General features: G+C 37.6%; 1 long non-coding RNA gene across 1 annotated transcript in view; it reads left to right on the top strand.

Moving 5' to 3' along the window:
• LOC140336718 (uncharacterized) overlaps nucleotides 1–6900 on the top strand; it is a 94366-nt gene that overhangs the window by 61614 nt on the left and 25852 nt on the right. Inside the window, exons 2-3 of the long non-coding RNA XR_011921933.1 lie at nucleotides 3873–3926; nucleotides 5277–5331. This is a non-coding gene — a long non-coding RNA (uncharacterized lncRNA). The remainder of the gene's footprint in view (nucleotides 1–3872; nucleotides 3927–5276; nucleotides 5332–6900) is intronic.

A 6900-nucleotide genomic window follows, 5' to 3' on the forward strand; every position in this document is an offset into this window, starting at 1 on the left:
AAAAAAGGTTTTTGGAGGACACTATTTGTCCCTATATTCTGATCCTCATTGTAAAGACAGGCCTGGAGCTGAACAAGCTAGGAAGCTTAGGGGACGGCGGACAAGACTGGGTGAACAGGGGAACAGACAGGTTGGGGTTAAAAGTTGTTTGAGATTATAGAACAACCAATTTAAGATTGGTTTGGAGGGTGGAGTTAAGGATTGGATTAAGGTGATAAATGTTAGCGGGGCAGTATGGGGAGACCATAAGAATTTAGCCTGGATATTGAAAAATTCCCACGCTCCCTCCCCTCTGATGGTAAGATTAGATTGGGGCGAGGGGGCTTAGTTGTTGTTTTGGGTTGTTAGGTAGGTCTAACAGGTTTAGTTCCTCAAGGGCATGTTTTGGTGTCAGTATAAATGGGGTGGGAGCCCATCTTGGTATGGAATCTCCTGATGCAGATCCCAAGATGGTGTAGTGGATGCCTTAGAGAAACTGCATCCTTAACAGAGTATAGGAAAACATTGGTTTTGTGATGTGTTACTTAATATTTGTTACTGAATTTTGATATGGACTAGGTTATTGTTTTGTTATCATCATTTGTTTGTTAATGGCAGCAAGGTGGCTCAGAGTTTGGGCTTTCTCAGCCAGGACGATGTCTGCATGGAGTTTGCGGGTCTCACTGTGTTTTTGTGGGTTTCCTCTGAGTACTCTGGTTTCCTCCCATATTCCAAAAAACATGCAGTTAGGTTAATTGGCTTCCCCCCAAAAAGTGACCTTAGACATGTAAATGACATATGGCTATGGTAAGGATATTAGATTCTGAGCCCCCTTTGAGGGACATCTAGTGACATGACTATGGACTTTGTAAAGTGCTGTGTAGTATGTTAGCACTATAAAAATACTATATATTATTATTAATATCAATGTATTGATATTATTTTGAATTGGTTTTGTTTTTGTTCTTCTATTGCTAAAATAGAAAGGCCTAGTATAAATGATTAGTCCATAATTAAAACTGAATCTCCCTCCCTGACTTTGTGATTTTGTGTATGCCGGTATTTTTATGTTCATGTTTTTTTTGTATTCTCCTCTTCATCAATAAAAGTTTAAGTGTGGACAAAAATGAAAGGCCTGTGGGTCATTTGAACAAAAGGTGTGTTTGTCTTTAGTTGGGAAATGGTGGGAGGGCAGACTTGCTCATTATTATGAAGGCAGGAATCCGGCTGGCAGTGAGGAGGCGAGTGTACGCGCACACTCGAGTCCGGACCGCGGTAAACCGCGATCGCTGGCCGTGCGTACTTTCGCGCTTCCAGCGAGCGCGGATTTTATTGATGAATCAGGGGCAAAGCTTCATCATTATCCCGGTGGCAGTCAAGGAAGGTAGCAGACAAGGCAATGTCAATATCCAATATGGCAGACAAAGTGGTATTCATATCCAGGCAGAAGGTATAGGCAGGTGGCAGACAAGGTAGTTTTGCTATCCAGGTAGGAAGGTCAGGACAAGCAAGGCTCAAGCTATGGGGAGTCCTAAACGCTAGGTAGCTGGGAGTCACAGCATCACATCTACCTAGTATTGGCTTATATAGCCACTAAATTTTTACGTTGGCCTGGCCTTCTGGGATGACATTTGTTCAGGCTGAGGTGCATGGCTGCTCTTGCCCCTGCCATACCTGTCAGGGCACAGCATGGAGTGAACACAGTGCTCAGCACAGCAGAAACTGATGTGGAACCCAGGGAAATAGCTGCAAATAGCCACAGCAGGATCCCCAGGGCAGATCCATGAAGGTTCTCATTTATCTAGGTTGTTGTATATCTAGTAGTAGTTGGTCACGTTCAAGAGCATTGTATAGTTAAAAATGTTACCCAGCCTATCCAAGTTGCTTCTTCCTCCCATTGTGTAGTGTGTAGAAAGTTTAGAAAGTACCCCAAAGTTTATATCTACACAGCATAAATATGTTAATTCAATCTCAATGGAGTGTTACACTGCTAATATTGTTTGTACAAGATTGGGAAGTGTGAAATTAGCATAATCACATCCTTGATGTTAGGAAGTCTGCATAGGTATTAAAATTTGAAATTACATTGCTGAAGGTATGTAACATTGTCGAAGGTAGAGATGTTAAAACTTTATAATAGGTGGATGGCCCCCACCCCTATTCAGAAACGGTTGCCTCTCCCATGCCTATTTATGGACAGTATTCCTTGTCAGAAATTTGAAGAAATGTCAGCTTGGGTGGGCTGTAAAATATCCTCCACATTACAAAAACTAGTCCAGTTGAACTAACTACTACTAGATATCATCAGATAATCACCCGGACATGGAGCACAGTGCCAAAGAGTGCATGTTAGGTAGACACAGTGCTGGTCTTCCAATGCCAAATTGGCCAAGTACTGAGAAAAAAACTACTACCACACATCGGCTTGGGACAGAATGTTACAGGATAGAAAAGGTCATTTTAAAGTGTACCTATTCTCACAGCTCTAACGTTATTTGAATGGTATTTTTGTTACTCGGTTATGGTAGATACTGGGTAGCCCTGAAGCCTCCTGGAATATCTATGTCATCGTATCCCATTCTAACTACTTTAGTCAATGATATTTATCATTACATGCGCAGGTAGTATATATATAAATATATGTGCTACATAGGAAATAGTCTATATTCAGGAATTATTTTGTACACTCTGTCATTGCTTTAAATTTTTGGGATAATATACTTCTCTTTAAATTATCATTTTCTCCAATGTAATTATTGCTTTGTATTTTATGAATACCTAGACTGCTTCTAGTGTATATTTACAATCCGCTAGCGTGCAGCCTTTACTGGGCGAAACGCTTCAGCTAAACTGGCTACACATATGCGACTCTATATTGAACTTGCGGCATAAATATACGATTAAGATCTTATGTTATGTTCTGTACCTTGGTGGTCTATGTCTGGTGCCAATTTACTGGCCAATTGTGGGACCTCCAAACACATTTAGAGGCTATATGGATATTATGTTTTGTATTCTATGAGAAACTATCACTGAATACAATAAAATACTTTTTGCCAAAAAAAAAACACTCTTTCTCTGCTTTCCTATATCTACATATCTATTTGGGGGTGGCAATACCCATCTGAAGGGACTTACAATACCTTTAATCATTCCACTACTACCCTAATATGTCCTTTGGTATGTTACTATGTCAGTAGAGGGCATTCCCTATTAGAAAATGACCCAGTGACTAATAAGTAATGAGTAATAACCCGACACACATAGTTAGACCAGGCACCAAAAAAAGAGACCCCAAAAGAGATGGCACTACAGTAGTATACAATAGTGGGCTAAAAAGAACAGGTGAATGAGGATTCGCTGGGTTGGATAAGTATGAATAATGAAAATTGAACAATGGACCAAATAAATGGGAAATTCATTTAAGTTCATTGAATAGGTGGAATTTCCACTTTATGTTTTAATTATGTGGTGATTTATTGGATCTGTTTCTGTTCACCCAAGGATCCATGGCCAGTGTGAAAAAATTGATTCTTCATACAATTGATTCTTTTGTGTCCAAAAATTTTTTTAAAATTTTACTTGTATGGAGAGGAACTTTAAAGCATAAAAAACACATTTCATATTTTGCAACTGACCAGTCCATAGAAAGGAGGGCTGCATTAGTTTTCTCTCCCTAGGCTTTTTATCCTTTATCTCCTGGTAATCCTGTAAATAGTACATTTCCAATTACTGTGTGGGTATGCATAACTCTCCAGTGTATCTATAGAGAGAAGCATAGTTGTCTCCCAGGATAAACTTCAGCCTTGTCTGCCTTTGGTTATTTTACATGACTTGAGGGTTGCTGGGATAAGCAGTTTGCACAAATAAGATAATCTTGTTTTATGTTTTAGATCATCTCACTGGAAATTACTGTGATGATACTGCATATACAATACAATTAACAGGTAATTTCTGTTCTTGCCTAAAACCTGGTGAGCTGTAATGTATTACATTTTTGTTCCTAGGTTAGGTTATACTGTGGGGGAATAGCCGTCTCAGAATAAAAAGTAAATTCTTTGTTGAAGTGGTAAAGAATAAATAGGATATATCTATACAGAGTTTATCTTTCACTGCCCCCTCGTAATTAACCTTTTGGAACCACAACCAAGAAATACGCTTCAGAGCTAATCTAAGGTATCACAACGTATTAAGACGTTCTCCAGAGAAATTCTTTTGTTATTTCACAATAATGTGTGATGTTCTATGGGTTGAAAGAAATCTATGCCAGGGAAAAGCTACAGCTATTGAACTGGTTATTAATAGTGCAGGCTGCATGGCTGTATTCTTCCTCCTAACTGGCTTTGCAATATACTAAGTCGCTTATAAACAAGCATAAACACCAGCAACATGAATTTTTAAGATATCTCTGCATGCTTGTTACAAGTTAATAATACATTAGTGTCTGTAGCCAGGATTGGTATTACAGCCTAAATATGCTGCCATGTAAATGTAAAAAGCATATGAGTGCAAATAACAAAAATATTAGCAAATAAGGGAGACCAGTGCTTATGTCCACCAGCCTCAAAGGTTAAAATATTTCTCATTGGTCTGATTATTCTAAACTATAAACTCCATACTAACTGAACTATAATAATCATAAAAAGTGATTGGTTGTTAAGGGATACTGCAGTTGTTTTGCACTTGCTTTGCATAATGTAAAAATATACACAGATGAGATCTGCTCGAGAGATACATGGTTGAGAGAGATAAAGTATAAAATCCATGTGTCGCGTGATAGATTTCTAACTTGTTTAGCTGTAGCTGGCTGGGTATGTTTAATTTGATTACAAAAATCATTGTGTGCTATGCACCATTTACTGCAATAGAAATTACACCATCAATACTATAGGGCTCTCTCGATAATGTTTCAACAAAATGTTGCCTACATGAGTTAGATTGTCTTTAGAGTTTTTCAGTGAGTTGGCTCATTTGTTTTAGATGAGAGATGATAAATAACCAAGGCATGTAAAAAGGTTTTTATAACAATACTTGTACAACAGGTAAGATAGTAGATTGGTGAATACAAAGGAACAAAGATATGTTCAATAGGAAGGGATATTGAAGATATAAAAGATTTACCTTGAAATAAACATTAGTAAAGCTTGCCATAGCCATTAGCTGGCAGATGTACTCTCCAAATAATTACTTATGTAGATGATTCTTCTAGTTAAAGGGTAAGTCTATTATGAACTGATATTTTTTTTTTTGTTAAATGCACAAGGGGTAAACCTTCTTGCCATTTTTTATGTCTTTAGGGGACTTCAGTGATGAGCCCTGAGTTCCTAGACAAGGAGACCTGCAGTTTCAAAGGTAAGAGCTCTTCCCATCGTATCATGTTATAATGAATGCAATAAGTTAGGTGACAAAATGTTATCGGGGGTAAGAATACCAAAACTCCAAAGTCGCTGAAAACAGAACAAGGAACTATTTTCACAAGTTAAGGTATATAAAAGGCAAGTACAATTTTGGTTTCTATACTAGCTCCAACTGAACAATAGATTCTGCTTCATTGGCCTCACTGGGGGGGGGGATTTGTGACTTTTTTGTGTAAAAAAAAAATGCTAGTTATAAAAAATAACCTAAACACATGTGCATTGTAGTGTAATATTTGTAAACCAAATATAGGAAAACTACCTATACATTGTGGGGCAGAGATTAAAAAAAAGTCCATATCCAGTTTTGGGAGCATTGCAGCGTTTTGGCAGACTATTTTAAAAATTTATGAGATGCCTTAACATGACTCACACATGTTAACACACAGTATTTAGAGCTTTTACTTTTCAGCCCATGTTAGAGCAAACCACTGGACTTTAGGTCCCAGCAGAAGTCCTTGTATGAAATCTCACTGCTGTTGGTGGATATGAGGATAGGGGTAACTGATGTTCCTGGTCATGACTTGCCTACAATGGTAGAAGGGAGTAGATGACCATACCTGAGGGGTGGCATTAGGTGGGTCCCATGTAGGAGAGGCCAGCTTGTTTTTCCTAGGTTATCCCACTGCTATACATGGGTGTTGTAATGAAGCTATTACATTCTGCCTAAAAGGTGGAAACTGGCTGTATCAACAGTTAGGTTACAAAGCAAACAACAGGATCCATTATTCATATTTATATAAAGGAGGGATCCAAAAGAGGGACATCTATTTGCACATGGTACGTAGACAGAGAACACACAAGTGTCATTATCTCTTTCACCTTCAATTAAGTTTTCTAAATTGCAAATGCAAATAATTTAAATGTTGTATCGGATGGAGTATAATATAAAAAATACATATTTAGTGTCTATAACATATTTATTTTACATTCTTGACATTTACTTTATTTAACACACTTGACACAAGGAATGGCAATAACCCATAACTAGGAAGGTTGTTCCTGCCCAGGACCATATTGTGACTAGTTGCCTTAAATTTAGCAAAATGTAACCCGAAGTAAAAAAATATATATTTTAGCTTATTAATAACTTATTTGTCTTAGTGCCACATTCTCATTTTATGCCCCTGTTGCACATTTTCACTTTTCTTTCACATCCTGCCATGTGGCTCAGCCCTAAGGAAATATCTGGAATTTACTGATATAGAGGAACATGTGAATTTCTGGTGCTTGATGATTTAATATACTATTTTAATATTCATAATATTATAAAATTCATATTTTTTTCCCCCTTGTCAGTTTTACTGCCTGCCCAGCCCCTGCCCACCCCCCAACTTCCCTAGAGCAAGATGCTGAGGTATGGAGGTGTGTTCAGGTCATACATAGGTAAAATGAATGTAGGAATTCAAGAGAAAGCAATTTATGTGTATTTTTATTATAGGAATGTTTAAAGATCATATTTGAAAAAAGGAAAATCAATATAAATGTCTGTAGGTCAGTATAAATG

The sequence above is a fragment of the Pyxicephalus adspersus genome, chromosome 8 (genome assembly GCF_032062135.1).
Source record: "Pyxicephalus adspersus chromosome 8, UCB_Pads_2.0, whole genome shotgun sequence".
Lineage (NCBI taxonomy): Eukaryota > Metazoa > Chordata > Amphibia > Anura > Pyxicephalidae > Pyxicephalus > Pyxicephalus adspersus.